The sequence below is a fragment of the Glycine soja genome, chromosome 8 (genome assembly GCF_004193775.1).
Source record: "Glycine soja cultivar W05 chromosome 8, ASM419377v2, whole genome shotgun sequence".
NCBI classification, from domain to species: Eukaryota; Viridiplantae; Streptophyta; class Magnoliopsida; order Fabales; family Fabaceae; genus Glycine; species Glycine soja.
Window position 1 is genome coordinate 28046295 of NC_041009.1, and position 17562 is coordinate 28063856.

Genomic DNA, 17562 nt, shown 5'->3' on the forward strand with positions numbered 1-17562 from the left:
GAATTTTTCAACATGTGCAGAAAATGCTTGTGCATTGCTGGTTATGAGAAAGGTAGTACATATTGGGTTCTAGACATTTTCTAGAAGATCCCAACGGTAAAAATGTAGAATTATATACTAGGAACCTCCAGTAAAATTTTCAAGTCGATCTAACGGTTAACGAATCGGAACGAAGAGAATGTTACTGGGGTATTTGAGTAAGGAAAGTTGTAATATGTGAATGTGTTTTGGGCAGAGTTTTCTGCCTCTGCCCTGTTTTCTTGGTTTAGGGTAGTTCATGATATTTGGAAATTGAATTGCTTGGATATTGTGGAAGCTTGGAGGGGTTGATGGGGACCTAGTGCTGAGAGGAACGAGGATAAGGGCTACGTAGGAGTACGTGAGCTCAGTTGAAGGTGGGCAACTGGGGATGGTGGGTTCATGTTTGATTTGTGGATGTGGGAGAGTTGATTTGCACCATCGCCCAATCGCCACCTAGTACCACATATGACGGGTACCCCATAATCCAACAAGCTTGATGTGAGAAAGCGTGGAAGAGTCAGTCTTCCTACTTTTGTTTGTTGACCACAGAGTGGTACCTGGAGATATGTCGCGGGGGGTCAGGAGACCTTGGGGACGTCAGGTGGGGTGCTATTGCCCAAAACCAAGCTTGACCAATCCTGACCCAACTCGGGCATAGTCATTCAGTGAGAACCTGTGACGTACCTAAACAGGCGAGCTCCTGGCAGTCAACCAATAAAAGAACAAAGTCCACGAAGCAAGGAGGCTTGTGTGGCGGCTGGCCAGCTATGAATCCTGAGTGGTATCTGGAACTTGGCCTCTGGTAATCAATTACCAAGGGTGTGTAATCGATTACAAGGCTTAAAAATGGAGACAGGATGTTAAGATGGCCTTCGGTAATCGATTACCAAGGGTGTGTAATCGATTACAGGGCTTAAAAATGGAAACAAGAAGTTAATATGGCCTCTGGTAATCGATTACCAAGGGTGTGTAATCGATTACAGGGTTTAAAAATGTAGACAGGATGTTAAGATGGCCTCTGGTAATCAATTACCAATGGTGTGTAATCGATTACACAAAGTAATTTGTAGGTTTCCATGTGCAGAAGCTGTGTAACTCGAGTTTGGGCACTGGTAATCGATTACATACTTTGGTAATCGATTACCAGAGTGGAAATCCCTTGAGAAGGATATTTTGACTATGCGTAGCCGTTATGGGATGCATTGTATTGTTGTCTGTAGTTAGATTTCTTGTGAAAGAGTCTACCTTCTTTCTTTTATTTCTTGTAGATCACGATGGCAGCGTAGTTAATCCATGATCGCGTGGTGATGGAGTGCCTAGAGGGAGTTTGAGAGACCCTCGAAGGCAATGAGAGGTGCCGATTCCGTGGCATGATTCGACTCACTGCTACTTCATTAGTACATCCGGAGGAACCTGCATGCACACTGCAGCAGCCTGTGGAGTGGATACTACCTACACCTACTCCATATCGACTAGTGGAGCCAGTTCAAGTGATAGAGGTGTCATCCTCTGAAGAGGATCCTGAAGAGGACCCAAAGGAGTTACCTCCTGAACCTGCTATGGATGCCCTTGACTTACCTGAGGATGATGAAGACCCACTCCCTGATGTTGATTCTCCAGAGGATATTATGTCAGCATCTGAGGCAGACTCTACAGAGGAGAGTGGCCCTGGAGGGACAACGATTAGTGATGACTCTTCATCGTAGCAGACGACTCCTTAGACTAGGTGTACATACCTTTTTGTGGGTGGGTGTATCTAGTTCAGACTGCTAGGTTTACTCTTTTGATTTTTGGGTGGGTAGATCTATTGTATAGAAATTTTGATGATTGTATATATTGTGGCTGAAGCCACCACAGTTGTTACCTTTGCTCTGGATGTCACTATGCTATTTTGCAAACTCCCATATTTTGGAAAGTATTAGATGATAAAAAAAGCAATTATGTTTTATCTTGTTATTTGAAAAAGAAATGATAACAAATTTTAATTGAAAAGAGTTTACCGACCGCATCTTATTATTTCTCACGTGACGACCTAAAATGATGGCTGGTATATTTTTGAAAGAGAAAAATAGTTTGGAGGTTATGAGTGATCAGAAAGAAATGAATCTGAATAGAGTTGTGAACTGGCCATTCAGGACTCTATAGTGATAATTTTCCTTCTGAATTTAATTACCGTGAAATGAATACTAGTGCAAAAAAAAAGAGAGAGAAAAGAAAAATTAAAAAAAATTCCCATGGTTTCTGCTATTTAATTTATTACTATTAAACCAATCATTATTTAGGGACGCCACATAAAGCCTCATCTTCTATTCAAGAAGAAAGTGACAAAGATGACTAGAATGAATTAGAAGAAGATGATGACTTCAATTTCTTCGTAAAGAGATTCAACAAGTTTCTAAGGAATAAAGGAAATCAAAGAAGAAAAAATTTCAATCCAAAGAAAAGAAGAGAAGATTCATCTTCTGTTCCAAATTTTTATGAATGTAATCAACCTGGACATCTAAGAGTTGATTGCCCTAGTTTCAAGAGAAGAATGGAAAAATCTGACAGAAAAACCTTCAAAGATAAGAAGGCAAAGAAAACTTACATCACTTGGGAAGATAATGATATGGATTCATCCAGAGACTCAAAAAATGAAGTCGTGAATCTAAGTCTCATGGCTAAAAACTATGAAAGTGAAGAAGAGGTAACATCCTCTAACAATAACTTATCTATTTCCTTTGATGAAATTTAAGATGCATTCAATGACTTGCATAAAGAATCAATCAAACTTGCCAAACTAGTTTCATTTTCTAAGAAAAATATTTCAAATTTAGAAAAGGAAGTTTTGAAATTAAATAAAGAATTAGAAAGTCTTAGAATTGAAGTCAAGACTTTAAAACCAATTGATACAAATCAATCTTCTACCATAAAATTAATACAAGTTAGTAATGAAACATTTAACTTATGTAAATGTTGTAACAAGTTTAAAGAAGAAATCAAAGATCTGAAAAATTCTCTTGCCAAATTTACTGTTGGCAAAAATAATCCAGATATTATACTAGGAAAACAAAGCTGTGTGTTTGATAAGGCTGGACTAGGGTATAGACCTGACAAACAACAAAAATTGTATAAAAGCTTCTTTGCATCTACTCAAAAGAATAGTTCTCCTTTCTTGACATGCTTTTATTGTGGTAAGAAAGGACATAGTGCATCTACATGTTATTTTAGGAAAAATAGTAGTAACATTAAAATGATATGGGTTCCAAAAGAATCTTTGATCAAAACTAACAGTCAAGGACCCAAGAAAATTTGGGTACCTAAGTCAAAAACATAATTATGTGAATCAAGGATTTCTTGAAGAAAAGCTGGTACATTGATAGTGGATGATCCAAACACATGATAAGAGATACATCTAATTACTCATATATCTCCCAAGAAAAGTGGACATGTGACTTATGGAGACAACAACAAAGGTAAAATTCTTGGAATCGAAAAAATAGGTACGAATCCATCTACCTCCATTGAAAGTGTTTTACTTGTGATGGTCTTAAGCATAGTCTACTAAGTGTTAGTCAATTATGTGATAAAGGCTTTCTAGTATCATTTGATTCTCATAATTGTGTTATTGAAAATAAACATGATAAAAACATAAAACATATAGGCTATAGAACTAATAATGTATACATGATAAATTTAGATAAAACATCAAATCATGTTCAATATTTTCTTAGTAAAAATGATGATTCTTGGTTATGGCATAGAATAATTGCTCATATAAACATGGAACATTTAAATAAAATAATTTCTAAGGATTTAGTAATTGGTTTACCAAAACTCAAATTTGAAAAAGATAGATTGTGTGATGCATGTCAAAAAGGGAAACAAGTAAGGGTTTCTTTCAAATCAAAGAGTATTGTTTCTACAACTCAACCCTTACAACTTTTGCATATGGATCTTTTTGGTCTCTCTAGAACTATGAGTTTTGGAGGAAATTACTATGCTCTTGTTATAGTTGATGATTATTCAAGATTTACGAGGACATAATTTCTTACTCACAAAAGAGATGCTTTTCATGCTTTTAAGAAACTTGCTAAAATCATTCAAAACAAGAAAAATCTCAATATTGCATTTATTAGGAGTGATTAGGGAGGAGAATTTGAAAATAAGGATTTTGAATCATTTTGTGATGAAAAGGGCATTGAACACAATTTTTCTGCACCTAGAACCCCTCAACAAAATGGAGTAGTAGAGAGGAAAAATAGATCTTTAGAAGAAATAGCTAGAACTTTGCTTAATGATACAAATCTTCCTAAATATTTATGGGCTGAAGCTGTTAATATTGCATGCTATATAATGAATAAAGCTTTAATTAGACCAATCTTGAAGAAAACTCCATATAAATTGTACAAAGGAAAAAAACCGAACATTTCTCATCTTCATGTTTTTGGATGTAAGTGTTTTGTTCTAAACAACGGAAAAGACAATTTAGGTAAGTTTGATGCAAAATTTGATGAAGGTATTTTCCTTGGCTATTCTTTAAATAGTAAAGCCTTTAGAATTTATGATGGAAGCTTGCTTATGGGGCTTCTATAGAGGCTGGATCTTTGAGCTTCAATGAGGTCCTTTAATGGTGATTTTCCACCATGAAGATGCAGCGGAAGACAAAGGAGAAGAGGTGAGAGGAGGCGCCATCCACTAGGGAATAAGCCATGGAAGAAAGAGCTTCACCACCAAGATGAGCCTTGGATAAGAAGCTTGGAGAGGATGCTTCAATGGAGGAAAAGAAAGAGGGAGAGAAAGAGAGAGGGGGAGAATGAAATTGAAGGAAGAAAAAAAGGGAGAGAAGTTGAACTTTGAGTTGTGTCTCACAAGACTCTCATTCATCAAAGTTACAACAAGTGTTACACATGCTTCTATTTATAGACTAGGTAGCTTCCTTGAGAAGCTTTCTTGAGAAAACTTCCTTGAGAAGCTTCTTTGAGAAAACTTCCTTGGGAAGCTAGAGCTTAGCTACACCCCTCTCATAACTAAGCTCACCTCCTTGAGAAGCTTCCTTGAGAAGATTCCTAAAGAAACTAGAGCTTAGCTACACACACCTTTCTAATAGCTAAGCTCACCTCCTTGAGATGAGAAGCTAGAGCTTAGCTACACCCCCCTATAATAGCTATGCTCACCCCCATGACAAAATACATGAAAATTCAAAAAAGTCCCTACTACAAAGACTACTCAAAATGCCTCAAAATACAAGGCTAAAACCCTATACTACTAGAATGGCCAAAATACAAGGCCCAAATGAAGGAAAAACCTATTCTAATATTTACAAAGATAAGCGGGCTCATACTTAGCCCATGGGCTCGAAATCTATCCTAAGGCTCATGAGAACCCTAGGGCCTTCCCTTGGATCTCTGGTCCAATCTACTTGGAGTCTTTTATCCAATGCCCTTGTGGGGTAGGATTGCATCAATTTATAACAAAAGAACTATGGTTATTGAAGAATCTATCCATGTTGCTTTTGATGAAACTAACCCTATAAGGCCAAGAAAGGAAACACTTGATGATGTTACAGATTCACTAGAAGACATGCACATTAATGAGAAAGGGTACAAAGGCAAAGGAAATGGAAATGAAGAAGACCTTCAAATTGATGAAACTAAAACAAGTAAAGATACAGATCTTCCAAAAGAGTGGACAACTTCAAGATATCATCCTCTTGATAATATCATCGGTGACATATCGAAAGGGGTAACAACTAGACACTTTCTCAAAGATGCATGCAATTATATGGCTTTTGTTTCTTTAATTGAACTGAAAAATTTAAATGAAGCCATAATTGATGAACACTGGATTATTGCTATGCAAGAAGAGTTAAATCAATTTGAAAGAAATAAAGTATGGGAATTAGTTGACAAACCTAATAATCATTCAGTTATAGGAATTAAATGGGTATTCAGAAACAAATTGGATAAACATGGAATAGTAATTAGAAATAAGGCTAGGCTAGTGGCTAAAGGGTATAATCAAGAAGAAGGCATAGATTATGAAGAAACATATGCTCCAGTAGCCATATTAGAAGCCATTAGAATGTTATTATCCTTTGCATCCATAATGGATTTTAAACTTTATCAAATGGATGTTAAAAGTGGTTTTTTAAATGGTGTCATTTAAGAAGAAGTTTATGTTGATCAACCACTTGGTTTTGAAAACTCAGAAAAGCTCAATCATGTCTTTTAATTGAAAAAGGCTCTATGTGGTTTAAAACAAGCCCCTAGGGCTTGGTATGAACGTTTGAGCAAATTTCTTTTAGAAAAGGGCTTTTCAAGAGGAAAGGTTGATACCACCCTTTTTATCAAAAGAAAATTGCATGATATTCTGTTAGTATAAATATATGTTGATGATATAATCTTTGGGTCAACTAATGTTCTCTTTGCAAAGAATTCTCTCAAGATATGCAAAATGAATTTGAAATGTCCATGATGGGTGAGTTAAATTTCTTCCTTGGACTGCAAATAAAGCAAACAAAGAATAGAATATTTATTAGTTAGCCAAAATATTGCAAAAAACTAATTAACAGGTTTGGGATGGAAAATGCTAAACACATGGCCACTCCTATGAGCACTACTTGCTATCTGAATAAAGATGAAACCGGTCAGTCAATAGACATAAATAAATATAAGGTATGATTGGATCTCTTCTTTATTTATCTGCAAGTAGACCTGATATAATGTTTAGTGTTTGTATGTGTGCAAGATATCAAGCAAATCCCAAAGAATCTCACCTTAGTGCAGTTAAAAGAATAATGAGATACTTATTAGGCACTATAAATCTAGGATTGTGGTATCCTAAGAATTCCTTTTATAACCTAATAGGATACTCTGATTCTAATTTTTTCGGATGCAAAATTGATAGAAAGAGCACTAGTGGAACTTGTCATTTTATTGGTTCTGCTCTAGTATCATGGCATAGTAAAAAACAAAATAGTGTTGCCTTATCCGCTACTGAGGCAGAATATATTTTTGCTGGAAGTTGTTGTGCACAAATACTTTGGATGAAACAACAACTTTCTGATTATGGCTTAATCTTGATCATATTCCTATTCGGTGTGATAACACAAGTGCAATCAATTTATCTAAAAATCCTATTATGCACTCTAGAACAAAGCATATTGAAATAAGGCATCATTTCTTGAGAGATCATGTTCAAAAAGGGGATTGTGTGCTAGAATTTATTGACACAACGAATCAATTAGCTGATATCTTTACATAACCTCTCCCCAAAGAAAATTTCTTCGCTATTAGAAGAGAATTAGGACTCATAGACCTAAATAACGTAGATTCCTAGCCACTTTGATTGTTTATGATGATTATTTCCTTTGGTTAAGTAAAATGATTGTGTTTGATAGTTATCTTTCATGATTGACTATGATGATTGATTATTTTGGCTGAAGTGAAGTGCTTGTATTCTCATGATTGATTATGATGATTGATTATTTTCTTAAGTGAAGTGCTTGTGTTTGCTAAATTATACTGCATGATTGTTTATGATGATTGTTCATGATTGTTTATGATGATTTTCTATTTTGATTATTTATACTAAATGAGTATTTTAGTGGGTGAAAAATAATTGATTTTTATGATTATTAGACTTGAAATATCATATTTTAGGGTCTGGTAATCGATTATCACTCCCTGTAATCGATTACCATAGAACAAGGCCATTGTAATCGATTACCATAGGCTGTAATCGATTACTAGAGGCTTTGGCAGTTATAGGATAAGCCTGTAATCGATTACCATGAGTTGTAATCATTACAGCTTATCCCTGCCTATAAATTCTGCTCTTTCTTTCTCCTAGCGCAAAACCCTTTCTTCCTCCTCCTTGACAGTGCCCTCCATACTCACAACTTCAAATCCTCATAACTTCCCAAATTACTTCAAACAAAGTGCAAACTTCATCTTTTTTAATTCTCTAAAAACCCCACCAAACAAAATCTGCAGAAAAGTCCCAAATGGAAAAACCATCTAAGAAGAGAAAAGGCTCAACCTCCACCACTACCGTTGCAGGACAACGCCGCCACGACACTTCCGATGACCCACCAACACCACCTAATCCTTCTCTTTCCTCACCATGTTCCTTGACTCTAATCTTTTTTGACGAACAACGTTAAAGGTACTACTCCTTATTTTCAAATCGCATCATTCTTGATCCCAAATATTTAGATTTAGAATTCTTTGAAGGAGAAACCTTTGATTGTTATCAGGTCTTTCAAAATTCTAAATTAATTGATTTTATGTCTCTCAAACTTCCATTCTATCCTAAATTAGTTTGAGTCTTTTATAATAATATGCAAATTAGGGATGGTGTTATCTTCTCTAAGGTGCATAAAATTCCCATTGTAGTTGATCAATCTTTGTTTTATTCATTGAAAAAATTGAGTAGTCAAGGTGTTCCTTTTGAGGGCACTTTTGTTGATGATTGGAAGCATATTTATTCAACTCATGATGCACACAAAATGGTTTGCACTGAACATGCTGATATGACTGGCAAATTGCTTGTTGGATCATTTACTTTTGAATGTTGCATCATGCATTATATTCTATGTCGCATTTTGCTTCCTCGTTCAATAAATCTTGCTTAGGCCTCTGAGGAGGATTTAATTCTATTGTGGGCCCTTCAAACCGGTCTTCAAATTGACTGGGCCCATCTTGTCCGGTATCGTATGCATAAGGAATTACGGGCAAATGCACCTCTTCCATATCCTCACCTTGTCACTCTTTTTCTCCATTATTTTAATGTCCCTTTAGATGATGAACCATTTGTTAAAGTCAAATGTTCTTTTGCTATTGGTGCTTGTGTTATTCCCTCCTTTGGATACCGAAAGGATGTGGATGGCCAATGGGTGTGGAAACAAGACCTTCCCCCTCTGATTCCTAATGAACGAACACCCTCCCCACCACCACAAAGGGATTCCTCATCTTCACTGCGGCATGATGTTCTCATTGAACTTAGGGATCTTTGGGCATTTGTCGGCGATCTTTTCGATGCTATGGATTCATGCATCATGCGTCTTGAGGATGATATGAGCTTCATTCGATGATGCTTTGATCCTCCGGCAGATCCATAGACAATTGTTTCGTTCTTATTTATCTAGTATTATATGTCTTTAATTTTCTTGCTATTCTAAAAAATTTTGCATTGTGTTTGCTTTGGATATTTGGTTATTTGGACTTGGTTATTTTGTGATTGCTTTGAATATTTGGACTTGCTTATTTTGTGATTGCTTTGGATATTCCTCTTTGATATTTAAAGCCTTGCTGTGTTTTGAACTTGGTTGAATCATTTGTGCATGCTTTATTTTGGTATTATCAACTTTTTGATTTTGCCAAAGGGGGAGAGAGACTCATGTAAGGTAAATGGTATATCTTTTTCTGAAAAATATTAAGCAATATTTGCAAACTTAAGGGGGAATGCTCATCTTGCAAATGGAATATGTTTTGTCCATGCTTTTAGATAGTTGTCATCATCAAATAGGGGGAGAATGTGAATGTATATGTATGAAGGTTTTGATGATGCCAAAGAAAAGATACGCCTTAGTCTATTTTTATTAAAAGAATCTCTTAACAATTGAAAAGGTTTGACCACAAAACATAATTTTAAATTAATTATGAAATTTTTTTTTTAATATTTTAACATTTTTGAAAAAGGAATATTTCCTCTAGTAATCGATTACCGGGAGTTGTAATCGATTACCAGAAGCCAAATTATTTTAAACAACTTTTCAAGAAGTTTGAAATTTAAATTTTAAAAGCTATAATCGATTACCATTTGTATGTAATCGATTACCAGTAACAGAACTCCTGAAATTCAAATGAATAGTCATGACCCCTCATTTTGTACCTGTGTAATCGATTACCAAAGATTTGTAATCGATTACCAGTGAGAAAAGTTTAAAAATTGCTCTGAAAAGTCACATCCCTTCATGAGTTTTTGAAAAACCACCAAGGGCCTATAAATATGTGACTTGTCTACGAAAATCTTCAGAGTTGTTCTGAACCTCATTGTCTTATTCTCTCTAAAAAAAGAATTTGGCCAAACACTTGCAAATCAATTAAGGATTCTTCTAAGATCTTCAACTTGTATCATTCTTCTCTAAAAGAGAGAAAAAAAACTTTTGTACTTCTAAAAGAAAATTTTTGTGATCAAGAGGCTGTGTGTCTCTTGAATTATGAGTTTCCTAAACATAAGGGAGATGGATCCCTATGTGGTTCAGAAGTTGTAAAAGAGTTTTACAAGGATAGTGGAATTCTCAAGTGGATTGCTTGAGGACTGGACATAGGTACGAGAAGTGGCCGAACCAATATAAATCGAGTTTGCAAATTCTCTCTTCCCTTATCTCATTTATATTATTGCAATGAATTTTTATCTTGCACGTTTAAAGAACATTGATTAAATTGATTGTTGCTTCTTCTTCTGCATATTAAATTTGTCATACATCATTTAAAGAGGGGATTAAAGTTTGTTAGTGGGAAAATTTTGAAACTTAATTCACCCCCCTCTTAAGTTATTGAGGCCACTTGTCCAACATATTATACGTTAGTTATTCTGTGATCATGGTTGGCTAAACCCTTAAAACTCGGAATGTTAATAAAGTTCTTCTTTTTAATAAATTTCTTCGATGTTATTTAGTTAATTGTATCTTTCTATCGCTTTCACTTCTATATTGAAATTGATCACTTTGGTTATTAGTTAATTGTGTGTTAGTGACCATCTTCTCATAATTAACTGACCTATAGAATGATAGGATTCATAAAGCTTGCAACACCAAACTGGCGACATAAATCCCCTTTTTACAAACTTATTTGTTATTCATCCTTAACCCTAAATTAAATCTCAAATGACCAATGTAGGATTGATCTAGGAAGAATAGTATTCTCAAACCTTGATCATAAGCTGATAATTAAAATAAGAGGTATTAGGCAATTAATTGGTAATTGATCTGTTAAATAAAAATACATTTATGTCTTAAAGAGAAATCATGACTCCTAATAATTTTTTATTAGATGCAAATAAATACAAATGATAAAAGATGAGTCTAATATGCTATAATATCATGATTTTCCTTTGTGCGTCTAAAGTTTTTCAAACAAGATACACTTATAAGACAATCTGATATAATATTTAAGTAATGTATTTAAGACCATCATTTAATACTCCTTGTCTAACATTTAAGTAATGTCTAGGATTCCCAGCTTTGATCACAGGTCTCTGCCAGTTCTTTGGGGTGCCGGTTACGCCCACAAAGCTCATCTGGCCTCCCACTAATAGGTCTTTCATTGAGAAGTATTACATGCCAAGGTAGGCACAACAGCCGGGGTAGGACCAGCAGCAGCAGGCGGCCGCAGACTCACCACCGCCACCTTCACAACAGCCACTATCTCTAGAGTCCATCTTGGCTCACATGCAAAGGATGGAGCTCTACATGCAGCATTTGGCTGACCAGTAGGCTGCCAACCATAGGGGTCAGGTGTAGTTGAACGAAAACTTCTACTAGTATACCCTGCACCAGCAGCGCCAGGACCCCAGCCCTTACCCATGGCCTACTCCTGAGTAGTTCAGGGCCACTATTGCATGGCCTGGGGACAAGCCTAATTTTCAGGCGGGGGCAAGTCCCAAAGAGGCCTCAGGAGATGAGGATAGAGTTCAGGAAGATGGTGACATGGCAGATGTGATGGATTTCTTCCTCTGAGGAGACTGAGCCTTTTGACCAGGACCTTCTAAATTTGTGAACTTGTCTTTATTTTATTTATCACTTTCAGCATTTTGTTACGTTAGTTCGTTGTGGTGTTTTGTTTGAAACGAAAAAAAACTTACACGTGGTTTCTTTTTTATTTTATTTTTCGTGCGCCCTTTGTTCTTTTGGTAGTGTAGTCTCAGATTAGAACTTTTCCTGTGTTTCAAATTTTTCCTAAAAAACTAACATGCTTTTTAAGAGAAACAATCACCAGATTTCTTTGGAAAGTTTGCGGATCAAAACACAAAATGTTTTTTTGAAAAAGAAATGTGTACCTAGAGGGTGAAAACAATGAAAGAATATCCCGAATGCCAAAATGGACTCAGATGTTTTGTATGGACTTAATAAAAGAGCAATTGTTGATGTTGGATCAAGTGGCCTCGGAATAATTAAGAAGGGGGGTTGAATTAATTATTAATGAACCTTTACTAATTAAAATTTACCCTTCTTAGGCTTTTACTATGTTGTTAAGAAAGTAAAGAACAAAAATATAAACTTAACCAAAAGTAAAAGCGGCAATTAAAGTGCACAGCGGAAATTAAAAGAGTAGGGAGGAAGAAGACAAACACACAAGAGTTTTATACTGGTTCGGCAACAACCCGTGCCTACATCTAGTCCCCAAGCGACCTACAGTCCTTGAGATTTCTTTTCAACCTTGTAAATTCGTTTACTAGCAAAGATCCACAAGGGATGTACCCTCCCTTGTTCTCTTTGAACAACCTAGTGGATGTACCCTCCACTAGAATTGATCCACAAGAGATGTACCCTCTCTTGTTCTCAGTCACAACAACCCAAGTAGATGTACCCTCTACTTGTACCACAAAGGATGTACCCTCCAATGTGTTAAGACAAAGTTCTCAGGAGGTTAGTCCTTTGAAACATTGTGAATGGGGATACAAAAGAATTCTCAGGCGGTAAGTCCTTTGAAATCTTTTGTTTATGAGAAAGGGAAGAATCAAAAGAATTCTCAGACTGTGTCATTTTTAATTCTTTGACAAGGGAGAAGGGAGACACTGTGGCATCCCTAAATAATGACTGGTTTAATAGTAATAAATTAAATAGCAGAAACCATGAGAATTTTTTTTTCTCTTTTTTTTTTCGCACTGTTATTTATTTCACGGTAATTAATTTCAGAAGGAAAAGTATCACTATAGAGTTCTGAGTGGCCAATTCACAACTCTATTTGGATTCATTTCTTTCTGATCACTTATAACCTCCAAACTATTTTTATTTTTCAGAAAAAATACCAGCCATCATTTTCGGTCGTCACATGAGAAATAATAAGGTGCGGTCAATAAACTCTTTTCAAATAAAGTTCGTTAACATTTCTTTTTCAAATAACAAGATAAAACATAATTGTTTTCATCATCAAAAACTGTCCAAAACATAGGAGTTTGCAAAATAGCACAGTGACATCCAGAGCAAAGGTAACTGTTGGATCGAGTGGCCTCAGAATAATTAAGAAGGGGGGGGGGTTGAATTAATTATTCCTAAACCTTTACTAATTAAAAATTACCCTTTTAAGGCTTTTACTAAATTGTTAAGAGAAAGAGGAGTAGAAGAGAAACTTAACAGAAAGTAAAAGCGGAAATTAAATGCACATCGAAAAGTAAAAGAGTAGGGAAGAAAGAAACAAACACACAAGGATTTTTATACTGGTTCAGCACAAACCCGTGCCTACCTCCAGTCCCCAAGCAACCTGCGGTCCTTGGGATTTCTTTCAACCTTGTAAAAAACCTTTTACAAGCAAAGATCCACAAGGGATGTACCCTCCCTTGTTCTCTTTGAACCTAGTGGATGTACCCTCTACTAGAACTGATCCACAAGAGATGTACCCTCTCTTGTTCTCAGTTAAACCCAAGTAGATGTACCCTCCAATGTGTTAAGACAAAGATCTCAAGCTGTTACACCTTTGATACTTTGTGAATGGGGATACAAAAGAATTCTCAGACGGTTAAACCTTTGAACACTTTTGTATTAGGGAATGGGAAGAATCAAAAGAATTCTCAAACTGTGTCGTTTTGAATTCTTTGACAAGGGAGAAGGGAGACACAAAAGAATTCAGGCGGTTAGTCCTTCCTTCTTTTGGAAAAGGGAGAAGAGAGACACAAAAAGAATTTAGGCGATTAGTCCTTGGTGAATTCTTTTTGGCAAAGGGAGAAGAGAATGAAAAGAATGAATAACACAAGTTTTCAAGGTTTAGAAAACCAGAAAACTTCAGAAAACTTTTGGTACAAAGAAGAAGAAGAAGTTCAAAGAGATTCAAGGCTTGTAAAGGATTGTAAGAGATTGTTAGAAAGACTTGGAATAATTCATTATTTCAAAATGCAAAACAAAGTCTTGCTTTTATAGACTCTTCATGTCTGGTCAAGAAAGCCATTAAGAAGAGTTATATCTTTTAGAAAAACTTAAAACCCATTTGAAAGAGTCAAAACCTTTTTGAAGAGTTACATCTTTAGATTTTTCAGAAACAAACACTGGTAATCGATTACCAAATATGTGTAATTGATTACACAAAGCTTTTGAATGAAACAATGTGACTCTTCACATTTAAATTTGAATTTCAACGTTCAAGGGTACTGGTAATCGATTACCAAAACATTGTAATCGATTACAGCCTTTTGAAAATATTTGGAACGTTGTAAATTCAGTTTGAAAACATTTTCAAACTCATTTTGCTATTGGTAATCGATTACATCAATATGGTAATCGATTACCAGAGAGTAAAAACTCTTTGGTAAAGGTTTTGTCAAAAACCTATGTGCTATTCAAAGTTTTGAAAAAAAAAATTAATACTTATCTTGATTGAGTCTTTTCTTCATTCTTGAATCTTGAGTCTTGAATCTTGATCTTGATTCTTGAGATCTTGAATCTCTTGAGTCTTGTTTGTAGGCTTTCTTCTTGAGTCTTGAATTCTTCTTGATTCTTGAACTCTTTGACTTGTTCTAGATTTTCTTGAGATGGATGTTCTTTGATTCTCTTGAGCTTTTTGTTCATCACTTTTGTCATCATCTTTTGCTGTCATCATTGTTATCATCAAAACACCTTTGAATCATTGTCGATTCATCATGAAGCTTTGCTTCCACAGTAACAACTGTGGTGGCTTTAGCCACAATATATATACAATCATCAAAATTTCTATACAAGAGGTCTACCCACCCAAAAATCAAAAGAGTAAACCTAGCAGTCTGAATTAGATACACCCACCCACAAAAGTATGTACGCTTAATCTAAGGAGCCGTCTGCTATGATGAAGAGTCGTCACTATTCGCTATCCCTCCAAGGACACTCTCTTCTGTAGAGTCTGCCTCAGATTCTGGCATAATATCCTCTGGAGAATCAACATCAGGGAGCGGGTCCTCATCATCCTCTGGTAAGTCAGGGGCATCCATAGCAGGTTCAAGAGATAACTCCTCTGGGTCCTCTTCAAGATCCTCTTCAGAGGATGACACCTCTATCAATTGAACAGGCTCAACTAGTCGATATGGAGTAGGCATAGGTAGTATCCACTCCACAGGTTGCTGAAGTGTGCGTGCGGGTTGCTCCAGATGTACTAGCGAAGAAGCAGTGAGTCGAACTGTGCCACGGAATCGGCACCTCTCATTGCCTTTGAGGGTCTCCCAAACACCCTCTAGGCACTCCATCACGACGTGATCATGGATCAACTGCGCTGCCATCGCGATTTACAAGACATAAAAGAAAGGGGTAGACTCTTTCACAAGAAATCTAACTACACAAGTAACAATACAATGCGTCCCATAACGGCTACGCACAGTCAAAATGTCTTTTTCAAGAGATTTCCTCTCTGGTAATCGATTACCAAAGTATGTAATCGATTACCAGTGCCCAAAAACAAATTACAACAGCCATTGCACATTGGAACTTAAAATTTGTAGACAAAGGATCAAGCTGAATGTTTTGATAATGCCAAAGTTTTCACATGCATCTCAAAGCTTTATTCAAGACAAAGGAATTAAAGATATTCAAGATGGATGATCAAGATAGTCTCTAGAGTCTTAGAAAGGGTATATTAAATAGGAAGGGAATTCCAATTGAAGTAGCAAAAGGTTTGGTCAAGAATTTAAAGTTAAAAAGTCTTTTTCAACAAATTTACTCTCTGGTAATCGATTACCAGAGGATGTAATCGATTACCAGTGGCCAAAACTGTTTTACAACAGCTATTAAAATTTGAATTCAAAATTTGCACTGTGTAATCGATTACACATATATGGTAATCGATTACCAGCAGTTTCTGAACGTTTTTAATTCAAAATTTAAAGCTTGTAATCGATTACACACATACTGTAATCGATTACCAGAGGAGATTTTCAGAAAATATTCTCAACAGTCACATCTTTTTGTGTGGTTCTTGAATGGCTATCAAAGGCCTATATATATATGTGACTTGAGACACGAATTTGATAAGAGTTTTTCAGAACAAAAAAGGTCTTATCCTCTTAGAAAGCAAAATAATTTTATCCTCTTACATATTCCTTAGCCAAAACTCTTGTGATTAAATAAGGAATTATTTGAGTGCTCCAATTGTTCAATCTATCTCTTTATAGAGAGATTTCTTCTTCTCTTCTTCTTCATTCTGAAAAGGGATTAAGAGACTGAGGGTCTCTTGTTGTGAAAGAATTCTAAACACAAAGGAAGGATTGCCCTTGTGTGTTTAGAACTTGTAAAAGGAATTTACAAGATAGTGGAACTCTCAAGCGGATTGCTTGGGGACTGGACGTAGGCACAAGGGTGTGGCCGAACCAGTATAAATCTGAGTTTGCACTTTCTCTTTCCTTAAACTCCTTTATTTATTATTGTTTTATATTCATATTCAGATTGTTCTATTTGAATCATTATTTAAGAAATTCATTATTAAGGGAATTTATAACTTGAATAGAAAGTTAAATAGAATTTTTAATTGGGGAAATTGTTTGTAATATCTTAATTCAATCCCCCTTTCTTAAGATATCTGAGGCCACTTGTCTAACAAGTGGTATCAGAGCTTCATTCTTGTATAAAGTTTAAAAGCTTCAAGAATTATGGGCTCATCAAACTACTTGTTTCCCGAGGGAAATTCTATAAATAGACCTCCCATCTTTAATGGAGTGGGTTACAACTACTGGAAAACCCGCATGCAAATCTTTATAGAGGCAATAGATTTAAATATTTGGGAAGCCATAAAACAAGGACCTTATGTTCCCTCTATAATGGCCGGAAGTGCAACAATAGAAAAACCTAGAGCAGATTGGACTGAGGAAGAAAGAAGATTAGTACAATATAATTTAAAGGCCAAAAATATTATTATATCTGCCTTAGGAATAGATGAATACTTTAGGGTTTCAAATTGTAAAAGTGCTAAGGATATGTGGGATACACTACAAGTAACACATGAAGGCATAACAGATGTTAGAAGATCTAGGATAAACACTTTAACTCGTGAATATGAACTTTTTAGGATGAATGTAAATGAAAGTATACAAGAAATGCAAAAGAGGTTCACACACATAGTTAATCATCTTGCATCTCTAGGAAAAACTTTTCAAAATGAAGATCTAGTAAATAAAGTCTTAAGATGTCTTAATAGAGAATGGCAACCAAAGGTAACAACCATCACAGAATCTCAAGATTTATCTATTATGTCTCTTGCTACATTATTTGGAAAATTGCAGGAGCATGAAATGGAATTACTAAGATTAAATCTGCATGAAGAAACTGATAAGAAGAAGAAGGGAATCGCTCTTAAAGCCTCATATGCAATCCAAGAAGACAGT